General features: G+C 39.9%; 2 protein-coding genes across 3 annotated transcripts in view; both read left to right on the forward strand.

Moving 5' to 3' along the window:
* Positions 1-14,229, forward strand: part of NAA20 (N-alpha-acetyltransferase 20, NatB catalytic subunit) — a 710,789-nt gene that overhangs the window by 452,887 nt on the left and 243,673 nt on the right. The window lies entirely within an intron of this gene.
* The window catches only part of RIN2 (Ras and Rab interactor 2), a 252,085-nt gene that overhangs the window by 27,847 nt on the left and 210,009 nt on the right, over positions 1-14,229 (forward strand). Inside the window, exon 1 of one of the 2 annotated variants that reach the window (XM_050805780.1) lies at positions 11,179-11,997. The exons of the other annotated variant lie outside the window; for it this stretch is intronic. The gene's annotated coding sequence lies outside the window, so the exon portion shown is untranslated. Of the gene's footprint in view, positions 1-11,178; positions 11,998-14,229 lie in introns of those variants that run through there. 2 annotated transcript variants of the gene reach the window in all.

Genomic DNA, 14,229 nt, shown 5'->3' on the forward strand with positions numbered 1-14,229 from the left:
CTGCTACCCCAAGGCAACTTGAAAATCAGATGTGGCTTTGCCAGTAACTCCTGCAACCTGTAGTTTTATTCAGGACAGCAGATGCTATCAAGGGCGCTGTGCCCTTTGCTGATGTAGTTGAGGTAGGAAGTTTGCTTGTTTTGGTGATGGCTGATGATATGTAAGAATTTTAGTTTCAAGTATACTATAGTGGTCAGAAAGGAATTTAAACAATTGTGTGTGTGTGTGTGTGTGTGTGTATGCATGTTAGTTATTACAAAGGGTTCCTTGTTTAAAAAGCTATATATACTGTTGTACTAAGAAATGCTTGTATTGTGAAGAGCAAATAGATCTGGGTAAGTGGATGTTTTAGCACAGTAAATGGCATTATTATTTAAACGCATAGGGAACTCTGAGTTTCAGTAGAATAATGGTGGTTGCCTACATCCAAATCTCTTACCTTAACTTAAAAAAATTTACCCAAATCAACAAATAGAGCAAATAAAACCATTGTTTACACAAGCCCTCAGGATTACTAAGAGACAAAATTCTACAGACTTCAAATGTCCTGTAAGTAGTGGGAGAAGCACCCAGGTCCAGTCAGGCAGGCTCCGGAGCCCGCCCCTGTCTAGAGCGTTGGGCGGGGACCACAGAGGACAAGTGGAGATGGGCAGGAGTGTGCAGAGCCTGGGGTGATGCAGCCCAGATCACGTCACCCGTGGAAAGACAGGTCCTATCCTGAGTGGGAGTACCAGACAGTGTGAGACTGGAGGCTACAGCCGTAGGAAAGGCGAGGTTACTGGGAGAGATGAGGGAAACTAGGAAGGGAACTGCCCCTTGGAAACTTGGTGATATCCAGAAAGAAAACAAAAAGAATAAAATAAAGGGTCCTTTACAGATCAAAGAAAACCAGAAAATTAGACATGCTCCCCCTCTTCTAGAGTAAGCACAATGAAGAAATTACACTTCACTCTATCAACAGTAGAGGGCGCGTCTGAATCAAGAAACCTAGTTAGCCACCCACACACTGTCCCCTGCCTACATCAACACTCACCCACGATCCAATAAAGAAAATAGATGACAAAAAGAGCAGAAAGTGGCAGACAACGTGCAAGCAGAGCTGCAATCAGAAGAAACGAGTTTATGAATCTAAGCATTTCAGCTAGTGAATGTTCTCACCCCTCTACACACACACCCCCCACACACACACCAGAGCAAAAGAAAACTGTAATGGCATTCCAACACTAATTAAATGTCCTAACATAAGAATTTTCATATGTTAAAAAACCCAACCTTTAATAAAAAAAATCAGAACTAAAATGGGCAAAACCCAGGACGATGTGAAATGAGAGTTGACTGAACTCCGGAGAGGACATGGAGAAATTCAGTTTGCAGATACTTGTGCTGCCAGACGGGACATCCTTTCAGCAGAAAGTGAATGGACCAGAACTTAGCACCTTTTCTCTGTTGCCTTTTCCCATCCACCGGCCTATGTTTTCTAAACCCCAGCCCATGGCAAGCATTTCTTATCCATAAGTGTACTGGCTATTTCAGTGGGGAACATTGTGAAAAGCCAATGTTGGCTATCATTTTTACTTGCCAAGTTCTCTATTATATGAGACTGTAGGAAATACCCAAATACTTTCCCAGGGAAAATCAAGTTGAGTGGATTAAACTTTCCAAGGAGAGCTTCATTCTCCTTGGTAATATGTCGAACTTTCAGAGATAAACTTTTCAGAGATGTTTCCAAATTATAATGAATGGCTATAATAAATCATGCTGTATTTTCTACTTTAAAAAGTAATTTTCATACATTATATTCATAATTAAAGTTGTAGATAAGTCAAAGTAACACATATGATAGTTTCTTCCCTGCCTCTGTGTGACCACAAGTAGCTTAGAAATGCTTTGCCTTGGTTTATACATGTGAAAAATGAGAATGGGAATGGCTTTCCCCTCTGTGACATTTCCAGTGCATTACTAACTTCAGTCTGTGGGACAGATTGTATTTTTCTAAACATAACCACAATGTCATCACCCATCCCACACCTTCTCCTAGGCACCTCTTTATCAAGAGGTAAAGTTGAATGCCTGTCCCTTGAGTCTGGGTGGGTTTGTGTCTCACTTGTACCCAATAGAATGCAGCAAAAATAATACCGCATTACTTCTGAGGATAATTTGAAAAGAAAAAGATAATGAAATTTTCACCTTGCTGTCTGGTGCATTCTTGCTGGAGTGCTGAGCTGCCATGCAAGCAGGTTCTGAGGCCACCATACTATGAGGAAACCCAAACTAGCCCAGGCAAACAGATCACATGACAAAGCCCTGAAGCTACATGAAAAAAGAGAGAGATGCCCTAGCAGTCTCCAGCTGTTCCAGCAGTACCTTCCTGCTCCCCACCCCCACACACTCTGCCTTTTGTTCCAGCTCCAGTTACCATCTGGCTGCAACCACATTTGAGACTCTGAGCCAGAACTACCCAGCCAAGCCCTTCCTGAATTCCAGACACTCAGAAACCATGGCAATAATAAAATGGTTATTGTTTTAAGCCACTGAGTCTTGCGGTGACTTGTTATATAGCAATAGATAATGAGGATGCCTGAAGCATAAAGATGCATGAAGCCATCATTTCTAGGGAAAGCATTGTGACTGTGCCTAATACCTTTTGCGGTAATGTTGTTTTGGATAATTTTTATAGAGGAAGTTGATAGGACAGGACATGTCTCTTTTGGGAAGAATTATATTCCTCTCTAGATTTAGCTTACAAGCTAACCCTTCCAGTGGAAAAGAATTGAGTTATTTTCCAGTGATTTTCTGTTTTTGTATTTGCAAAGCTTTATGTATCTATTGCTTTTGGTGAAAGTAAATGATAGAATAGGGTACTGGAGAGAGCTGTTTATTTTGTTTCTGGGTGGGATAAAGCTAAAAGGACATAGGGGCTAAGAATGTGGCTGCTGGTCTCAAGGATTTCTAATAAAGCCCAACATTGGGTAGCTCTCAAGCTAATTCTATGGTGAGCAAACATATTTAACATTCTAGGCCATAATAAAGAGAAAGACTGGCTGGGCACGTTGGCTCATGCCTGTAATCCCAGCACTTTGGGAGGCCAAGGCGGGTCACAAGATCAGGAGTTTGAGACCAGCCTGGCCAACATGGTGAAACCCCATTTCTACTAAAAAATACAAAAATTAGCTGGGCATGGTGGTATGTGCCTGTAATCCTAGCTACTCAGGAGGCTGAGGCAGGAGAATTGCTTGAACCCAGGAGGCAGAGGTTGCAGTAAGCCAGTGCACTCCAGCCTGGGCGACAGAGCAAGACTCCGTCATAAAAAAAAAAAAGAGAGAGAGAAATTACCTCAAATGGGGGGCTAGAGGGAGAAGATTTTATTCCTGATGGCGAAAGTGTAGTGATTAATGTCATGCAGTCAGACGGTTTGAATCCTAGCTCCCTCACTTACTGGCTGTGTGACCACGGGCAAGTAAATTTATTTCTCATGCCTTTGTTGCCTCTTCTATTGTTATGAGGGTTATAGCAAGGATTGAATGAAATAATAGACATGAATGGCTTAATACAATGTTAAGCATATACTGAGTGCTCAATAAGTAGTAGCTAGTGTTATCATTATGTTATGCTCTCTGGATTTTGTATTTTAAGCTCCAGATCCAGAGACATAGATCTAATAAGGGGAGGATAGACAGTTCAGAGATTAAATTGCTTGGCTCAAGCATGTGTTACTGGCGACCGTGTTACTACCCTATGCATTACACAAGACAATCTCAGATCTACTCCATCTGTCTAAGGTGATAGTCTTTTCCAAATAGAGGAAGACTTCCTCTATCAGTAGTGTGAAGAACTACACCCCTTCCTAACTTGAATTTCCGAATAAGTTATTGTGTTTTTATTGTAGAATTTAACATTTAGATTAAAAATACCTCGTGTGATCTCAGCAAACTACCATTGAAAGGTAACCACTTGAATCTGACAAAGGGTATGTGCAAGCCATATTGAATGGTGAAATCCTTACTGCTTTCATTCTGATGTATGGAATAACACAAGTGTGCCCTATCACTTTTATTCACTCTCACCTTATAGCACCTATCACTCTGTCACCTGTGTTCAACAATGTACTGGTAGACTTACCAGGACACTAAGGCAAGAAAAAGAAAGAAATCTTATTAAAATTAGAAAATAAGAACTGGCTGGGTGCATTGCCTCATGCCTGTAATCTCAGCACTTTGAGGGGCAGAAGCAGGCTGATCACTTAAAGTCAGGAGTTCAAGACTAGCCTGGCCAACATGGCGAAACCCTGTCTCTGCTAAAAACAAAACAAAACAAAAATACAAAAACTAGCTGGGCATGGTGGCAGGCACCTGTAATCCCAGCTACTTGGGAGGTTGAGGCAGGAGAATCACCTGAACCCAGTAGACAGAGGTTGCAGCAGGCTGGGATGGCACCACTGCACTCCAGCCTGGGCAACAAAGCAAGACTTTGTCTCAAAAAAAAATTAAAATTGCCATTACTCAGGAGTTAATATACTAGTAACATGTAGAACATTAAATAGAAGATGGGATTTACAGTACCATACAAAAATAAACTTAACAATAGATGTGCAAGAACACCACACTAAAACTACAAAACATTGAGAGAAATTAAAGAAGATCTAAATAGATAGAAGAACATACCATGTTCATGGACTGAAATATTTTAAAGATGTCAGTTCTCCCCAAAATGATCTACAGATTCATCAGAATTTCAAATAAGTCCTAGCAGAATTATTTTCTGTTTAAATTGGTAAGTTAATTCCAAAATGTAGGTGAAATTGAAAAATAATTATAAAATTCAAAGCCTTATTTAAGAACAACAACAAATCTGTAGCTCTTCCATTACCAATTATCAAGACATGCTATAAAGCTACATAATGAAGACTGTGGCATCAGAACAAGGATAGACAAATAGGTAAATGGAACAGAAGTGAGAGTTCAGAGACAGATCTACAAGATAATGCAGTATCTTGGCTTACAACAAAGGCTACACTCCAATTAAGCAGGTGTGGAGGTGGGAGAAGAGTCTTTTCCACAGATGGTGCTAGTCAGTTGATATTCCTGAGGAAAAAAATAAAACTGGATTCCTATGCCATACACAAAAATGATTTTATGATGGATCATAGGCTTAAATGTTAAAACTAAAACAACCTTCTAGAAAAGATATAAGAGAAATATCTTCATGAATTTGGAATATGCAAAGATTTTTTAAATTAGTACTTTTCACTTAAGACGTCTGCACTTTACTGTACGTTAATTATACTTCAATAGAATTTCCTCTCCCTTGTCTTTTGTTATGTGACACTCTTAATTTTCTTCCTAGTCTTTTATGATTTCTCTATCTCGGCTAGTTTATTTTATTTTGTACAAGATTCTTTCTGCAGTTTAGTTATTTTCTCTTGCTACAGTTGGTATCTTGGGCATCTTACCCATTTGTAGTTTTAACTGCTTGCTCCCTGTAGGTGGCTTCTAATCTTGTATCTGTTGTTCCAATCTGCCTCCTCCCATGGCGTCATAGGGCTCTCAGGGACATCCAACTGTTGCCTGGTTCCCTGGAGTGTGCTTCAATCCCCTCTCTGCATCCCCAGGGGTTGTTATTTAGTCTGTGCTTTAATATTTTGATGAGGAGAAAATCAACCAATCCCAAAGTGCTAGCTAGAGATTCCTTATCTCTAGTTACAGTTTGTCTTCCTCTAATTTCTGCCCTTTGGTTCTCCTCTTATATGTCACTGATCAAGTCTGATTCCACTCACATGACAGAGCCTTCCCTGCTTTTTCTTTTCTCCAAGTCAATCATCCAAGACTCCTTCAAACATTTTTTCCTAAACATGGTCACATATTTCATTTCTATCTACTTCTTGACAGGCCCCAATTTTATTACATTTCTATCAAAATGTGGCACCCAGAATCAAACAGAAGGCTTGAAGGTGATCTGGCCTCTATACACCATCATTTCCCTCGTTGTAGATGTGTTGTTTTCTGAATATAGACTTATTCATTTGTCTCTAGTAATTCTTCAACTGCCTTTTGGATTTCTCAATCTGGATCTCCCTGGAAACCTCAGACTCAATTTATCCAAAAATGAAATAATCATACACCCACTGACACCAGCAACAGCCCCAGTCTTACAAGGCCAGCAAGTCAGGTTGCCTGCTTCCCACTCAGATAACTTGATCTCTAGCCTTATTATTTAGGGGGCAGCTATTACTCCACTCAGCCTTCGTTCTCTATTTGTGTATGTGGGTTTAGGGAAGGGGAGGTTCTATCCCAATACAAAATATCCATTTATTCCTGTTAATTTTTCAACTAATGTTGGACTTTTCAAGTTGGACTTAATTTATCTAAATATAGGATAAGCTGGGCTCTGTGGCTTGTGCTTGTAGTCCCATCTACTCTGGAGGCTGAAGTAGGAGGATGACTTGAGTCCAAGAGGAGTTCAGTGCCAGCCTGGGCAACGTAGGGTGACCCCAGCAGTAAAAAAATTAATAAAAATAGAATAATTATCCACTTGCCCAAACCGGTTCCCCCTCCCAACTTCCTTTTCCTTTGGGTGGCCTAATCTGGCCCTTCTTCATGTCTGTCACCTTTGTTGTTAGTTCAAGCCCATCATGTTCCTTAGTTCAGGTCTCTCTTACCTGCCCTAAGTGGTCCTTCCACCTCCAGCACTCCACTCCTACTCTGAGATGGTCACCAGCTTCCATTGGTTTACATTGTAAAATGGAAACCCTTCCCTTTGTCCAGACTGTGACCTGGCCTGCCTTTCCACGTGAATCCTCAATGCTCCAAGGGCTAACCAGTGTTCTAATGGTTGTACCTTGGCACAGCTGCTTTAAACCAAGTGGTCCTGTCTAAATGAAAATGCCTTTCCCTACACTTCCCAGCCAAAACTACACTCATCTTCAGCATCTCTTTCAGATGGCCCACATAGAAAAACAGGACTTCATGTGCGTTCCTGTAGTGTATAGCTTAGACCTTGAACAAAATCAGCAAGTGGTTTTGAAATTGAATAAACAAATGAATTACTTGTCCCATTTCTTTAATTGGAAAAAGAGAATTAGAAATGATTGGAAAATTATCACAGATATATATGTATTTCTGAAACTATTGGTCATTTCTAAAGATAAGGTTTCCAAAAAAGTGAATGAATTTATTTGAGAAAATAACTAAAATACAATTCTGTGGATGTTATTTAATTTACTCTTACATATTTAAGAAGACACCAAAGAACATGATTTGGGAGTTATAGTGCTAAGGCTTAGATAGTTTAAGGTCAACAAAATTCTTAGCTTGATCTTTGAAAGAATACCTGATCTGCCAAAGAGGAGATGTGCCCCCTGCCTCAGATATTATTACGTAGAAGTGAGAAAAACTTCATAAACTTGCAATAACATGACTTCTCCAGGGAAAGCAGAGACCATCAGTTGAGGAAAGTTAACTGAGAAGTTCATTTTAAAGTAATCTAGATTTTCTTCATTACACAAAAGTCTTTGGAAAGGGAATGAAAAATATAACACATATAAATCTTCATTTTTCATAGGACCCTTACTTTCTTTTTCCAAAGATAAATTATTCTTTGAAATAAGTATTCCTAGAACTGTTAACAGGAGGCATTTTGAGGAAATGCTCATATTCTCATGCAAAATCAGCATTGAGGTTGTCTTAGTGCAACTAGCAAGGCTTTATTTGCCTGTATTGTGTCCACTTCAGGCAACAGGTAAGGAATAAAGTCATCTAAACTTACCTAAAATGTTCATGTTTTAGAATTACCCATAATTATTATCTTCATTCCTTTAATAATGTTGAAAAGGAAATATGTAATTTTTTTCCTTCCCTCCCCCATCCAGCTTTTTCTCAGGTGGTTTTCCATGGTTGGGGGCAGAGGAAGGACAAGTGGGACTCCTTCCAGGGACATGGCCAGAGCAGTTGACAAGGTCAAGTTGACAGTATGAGCTGAAAGAAAGAAATTCTTATTTGTGGACAGAGGAACTGCCTGTGAAGGTCTTCAGTGTCAAATTCTACCACAGGGGAAATTACACTTCCAGCCGGCGTGGTTTGGCTTGGCTTTTTAGGATCTGCCTGTCTGTAATGGTCACCCTCATCAATGCACTTAATTCCCATTTTTAACAGCAAAAATATATGGTTTTAAAAGATGGTAAAGGAAGATAATCAAGTATATAACATGCTTTACCTTAATCAAATATTGACTGAGACCTCATAGTGTCATTTCTCATGAACATTTAAACAAGAGCAGAATCCACCGGGGTCATCAGAGGGTATCATGTGCCTGAAACAAAATGTCAAAGCAGTGGTAATAGGATGCAATGAGTGATGGGTATTGTGAGAAAGACACTTGAACTAAGGTCTGGAAACTGAGGGAAGCGAAGCTCACAGGAGCAAGGGGTGCCTGCCATTGAGGACTTAGAGCACACATGGGGAGGTGAGGCAAGAGCCACCACAGGGGCTAAAGATGATTTGATGATTGACAAGCCAAAGAAGACTCAGCTTTGCCACTGATCAGCACATAGCATTAAGCAGGTCACCTCACCTCTTCCAGCTACAAAATGAGCACATTCTATTTCACCTTCATAGGCTGCCAGGGTGATTTGAGGGAGGAGGGGGCTCAGCATAGTGCCTGGCATGGAATCTCTTCTGAAGACCTGCTAGCAATTGCCTATTATGTTTTGAGATGGATCTTAAAGGTTGGGCAGGATGGTAACAGGAGATGGCTGCAGAGGGCAAGATATTTTAGGCTAAGCAGCCACTGTGTGTGTGTGTGTGTGTGTGTGTGTGTGTGTGTGTATGATGTTCAGAATATAGCATTGTGTTTGTGTGTCTGTGTGTTCAGAATACAGCAAATACACCAGCCCAGCCAAGAGATATTGATGACCAGTAAGACTTTGGGAATTATTCGATCGGGCAGCACTGTCCAATAGAACTGCTTATGTAATTTTCAATTTTTTTGTAGTCACATTTTAGCAAGTTAAAAGCAATAGGTAAAATTAATTTTGATAAGATACTGTATTTAATTCAATATTTCAACATATGATCAAGATGAAAATTTATTATTGAGGCATTTTACTTTTTTTTTTTTGTATTAAGTTTTCAAAACCTGGAGCATATATTCTACTTACAAAGCATCCCGATTCAGACTTGCCACATTTCAGGTGCTCGATTGCCACGCAGGGCCCTTGGCTGCTGTGTTGGATAGCTCAGCCATAGAGGGGCTTTCCTGTGATAATAGCATCGTTTTCCTTGAATGTTAGTCTTTCTCTCTCTCGTACCCCAGAGAGGGAGATGGCAATGCCTTTCTCTAATACAATTAATTTAACGAAAAAAAAAAAAAAAAAGGAAAGGAAAAAGGGAGGGAGAAAATAAGTACTCCAGGGCACTATCTTCACAGCTGGCCTAATCCTGAGGTTTTCACAAATGAAAGCTCAAAGGGTTTAGGGAGGTGCTGGAACATTCTTTGACCCTGTTAGATTATACTAGCAGAGATGCTCTAGAAATCTTGCACAAAAAAACTTATTTTACTTTGAATAACTCCAAATTTTCCAGGTTATTAGGATTACAGAACAATGTTTTAACACTTTCTAAGGTTGGGAATTCATCGTTTTATAGGAAAAGCTGTGGGGAAAGACTGGACAAGCCTAGATTTGGGTTCCCCATGGTAGCTACTGACGCATTGCTAGGGTTGCTAGATAGGGAAGTACAGGGAATTGAAATGAGAAAGCTCATAGCTGGGTGAGTAAATTCTTAGCCTGAGCCAACACCAGAGATGGGGTCCCGTCGTGAAGATAACACGGGCAGGATTAAGTACCTAACGAAAATCAGTCAAATTAATTGGTTACTGAATCTTTTCATCTGTGAAGCTTGGATACACTAAGGCAGGATGAACTGAACCAATTTTACCTCCTTTAAGAGAAGATCAGGGAAAATAATATACCCAAGATCACAATTAAGGATCCAAAGAATAATGCATCTATAGTCAACACGTACAGAATAGAAAAGAAAGGCTTTAGTGAGAGATGAACTCCACCAATAGCAGCATTTCAAAATGACACCCAGCAAGTGGCCTGCATGTGCAAATCTTCAAAAAGATTCAGTGGGCTGGGTACAGTGGCTCACGTCTGTAATCCCAGCACTTTGGGAGGCCAAGGTGGGTGGATCACTGGAGGTCAAGAGTTAGAGCCCAGCCTGGCCAACATAGCAAAACCCCATCTCTACTAAAAATACAAAAATTAGTCAGGTGTGGTGACAGGTGCCTGTAGTCCCAGGTACTTGGGAGGCTGAGGCAGGAGAATCACTTGGACCCTGGAGGTGGAGGTTGCGGTGAGCCAAAATCACACCACTGCACTCCAGCCTAAGGAACAGAGTGAGATCCTGTCTCAAAAAAAAAAAAAGAAAAGATTCAGTGATACTAGCTAATGATGAATAACGTACATATGAACCTTCTAGATGATGCTATCAAAATATGTGGAAAAATAAGCAACTACTTCAGTTTCTAGAGTTGTGACTACTGGATTAAGAAAAATTAAACCTAGTTGGTATTTCATTTTCTTCAACCTGTTATTACCTTGTAGGTTTTAATTTATAAATTTCTTTATAAGGACTTCAAGGTTTCCAATGAGAACGGCGACTCAGAATTTCTCACAATGCCTCGCACCTACTGGATGTTTGATCAACATTGGTTAATTCATGAATAATTCTGATCAAGACAATCCCCTTCATAAATTTGGCTTTCCTCCATAGAAAAATTAAATTAAAATTTAAGACAATTTAGAATTCTCAAAGGTAGAAACACTTTAGTTGTCTTTAGAGAAATTCTGGTTTGTTGAGAAACCAATGTAAGTTTTAAACGAATTTGCATTTCTCTTAGGAACACAACCCTGTTAAAGTTTAATAACCCATTTAAAGCACAGGCACTTTGCTGAGGAAATGCTCTTGTGTACACATGTGGTGACACTGGCCCAGGAAGGTCAGGACAGCATCCCAAGTTGTTCCAGCTGCTTAACCCGGACTCGCAGGGAAGTCTCAGTCAGTCTGTTTCTGTTTTTAATAGGTGATTATATTTCTTCTTATGGAAAAGCACCGTTTGTAAGTGGCTATAGTGTTTTAATTTTTGTAGTGATATCTTAGTTTCTGTAAGATGTTATAACATACATCATACATATTCAGTGCAAGTTCAGTTTTGTGTCTATTTTTTAGATTGGGTTTGGCTGTTTATTGTAGTTTTCAAAGTGAAAACCCCTTTGGAAGTTGACCAATAGCATTTTGCCTGGTAAGTTTTTTTTTCCCCTCAGGTCCTCAGAAAACTTAGTTTTAAATACTTGTGGATGCTACTGAATCAATATTAATGAAAGTTGGATATTGTAATCAGCTTTTATTACCCTCTATTTTGCCCATGAGATAAGGGTGTCAGACATCTAAAGCAATACAGTCTGATGTTAGAAGGGGTTCTAGTATGGAAAACAGCCTAACTATTGAGATCCTGCACGTGACAGCAAATCCCCTTCTCTATAAGACCAAATGAGCATTTTTTCAGCCTCCTTAGAGTGCCATTGTGTCAAATCCAAATTGGAAATATAGCCTAGAATGCTAAAACTCAGTCAACAAGTGTTAAAATGCACATGCCCACCCCATGTATCATGGGCAAAGGAAAAAAAGACCAGCACCCCCAAACAACACACACTGAAGCAACATCACTAAGCTCCAAGAGCTCTATGTTTAAGGATCCACAATGTCATCATTTAAGGATTTTTCAAATAGACAAAATGCCACAAGAAAATATGAAACAAAGGGCTGGGCGCAGTGGCTCAGCCAGTAATCTTGCAGTGAGCCGAGATTGTACCATTGCACTCCAGCCTGGGCGACAGAATGAAACTGTCTCTAAAAAAAAGAAAGAAGAGAAAGGAAGAGAAGAGGAGAGGAGAGAAGGAAAGAAAAGAAAGAAAATAAAAGAAAAAAAAAGAAAAGAAAGGTAGGTTAGGGCAAAGTGTAACACACACAGGCACGTACACATCCAGGAGGAATGGTATATAGGAGTTTGACCTTTTCTGTTTTGTAAAATGAAGGATTTGGTCCATAGTAAAGATTTTCAAAATGAGCCTCTATATGGACTTATTCTCAGGGATCCACATATCCTCCTTTGGAATGTCTGAAATCCAGTATGTTTTTATGTCAAGGATAACATTTACTAATTAATCAAATTACATTCTGGACTAACTAGAGCAGTGTTTTTCAAGCTGTAGGTCATGACCCCCTAGTGAATTGTGGTTCATTAAGGGGTGAAGTTGGGTACATCCAGGGTTGTTTTAAATAAAAGTGAAAAAAAATGGATAATATTAGAGTGTATGGCTGGTAGCAACAGTTAAGTATTGTTCTACAAAATGTTTGTTTCTGTTTTGTATGTCTATGCCTGGGTATGGATCATGATGTGAAATATATTTATTACCATGGATGGAAGTCAAAGGTGTTTGAAAGCTATGAGTCAACAGATTCCTGTTCTCAACCTTCAGTGCACATTGGAATCACACAAGGAGCTTCAAAAATAGGGTTCCCACCCCCAGAGACTCTCCTGTAATTGATTTGGGATGTACTCTGGGCTTGGAGCTTGCTTAAAGCTTCACAGATGTGCAGCCAGGGTGGAGAATCCCCAAAGAATTGAGCCTTGGGACCAAGTTCTGCCAAGTAATTTCAGTGCCTGCCTCTGAGTTTGAGTTTATTTAATTTGCCTTGGGGCCAAATCGTCCCATAAACTGAGATTGTTGCAAGGTATGAAGATGGCCAGAGGAGGCTTCACACATAGTCAATGTTCGTTTGTTTGTTTGTTTTCCCCTAGTGAAGGCCAAATGCAGTGTAATGGGGATGAATGAATGAAAGCTGCCCAGTAATTCAGATAGAGAAATGTAGTGGGAGAATTCAAAGACAGAGTGGAAGAGATTGGAATAATTTGAATTGTGTGAGCAATTTCAGCTACCATTCCACTCAGCGAGTGAGTGTCCCAGCATCAGCATGACGCAGAGCACTGGAGTCTGCTCTTCCCCCAGGTGGTCTCAGTTTATAGATACCTATCACAAGTATGAGCCTCTGCACACAGCAAATTAGCTGTCAGGGTAATTTTTGACTTGTTCTCTCATGTAAGCCCTTCCTCTCTTAGAATATGTAGCCCCACCGTATTTATGTTGCAAGAGTGACTTAGTTTCAGGAAAACATTATCCCTTGCATTAATTGAGTTACTTTTAATTATATTAATTTGCATTCTTGTTCTCATATAATTTACAATTGTGCTTGGTTTTATAACTATGTAAAAACAAGAACATAAGCCATTTACACCTAGTTACTTTATTTGTACATACTTATTTGATACCATAATATAAACCATGCAACAGAAGAACCCCTAGCATTTTTGTCCCTTGAAAGGATAACCTTACTTTACTCACTGGCTCCCTTTACTCTGTGTGATTTGTGAAGCTCGCCCTGAATACCAAGTGGGGCAGTAAATTGAATCCAAGGCCTATCTATTAGTAAATATTAGAAGACATTGTGAAGTGATGTCAACATAACTTAATGTTTATTGGGATGACTTTGAGTAGTCCTATCTGTGTGGGAAGCAGGGGTTCAGAGGAAAATCTGGATTGAGAAGGAAAGTGGGATTTAAATGATTCCTGAAAAATGGTGGTGATGATGATCACTAACATTGACGGTGGTGGCAGCTCACATTGTTTGAGAATTTACTGAATAACCTGCAATGGACCAATGCTTTCTATGGATTACTTAATCTTTAGAGCAATGCTTTGAAGTATAATAAATGCTATTACAATTACCCTATTTTTTATGTAAGAACCCAGGTTAAGTAATTTGCCTGAGCAACTCATCTGGGACTGAAGCCCAAGTATGTTGCATCCCAGCCCAAGAGCTGAATCTTCTCGAGGAAGAGGAGAGGGACAGGGAGGATATTCCAAGCCAGAAAGCTAACATGGACCCAGGCGTGAAGGAAGGGATGTGTGTGCATCTGTGTGCGAGAGTTCCAGGGGAGGAGATGGCGGGGAAGTCAGAGGCCAGTTATAGAGCCTGACGGAGGAGCCAAGACTATGAAATATTGAGAAAGCAATGGGAAAAAAAGAATGAGATAACCTTCTTATACCGATGTTGGGAGTTTGATAGGACATCCTGAGGATGGAATAAGCAGGAGAATGGAGCACATGAGAAA

Source organism: Macaca thibetana, chromosome 10 (genome assembly GCF_024542745.1).
Source record: "Macaca thibetana thibetana isolate TM-01 chromosome 10, ASM2454274v1, whole genome shotgun sequence".
Taxonomy (NCBI): domain Eukaryota; kingdom Metazoa; phylum Chordata; class Mammalia; order Primates; family Cercopithecidae; genus Macaca; species Macaca thibetana.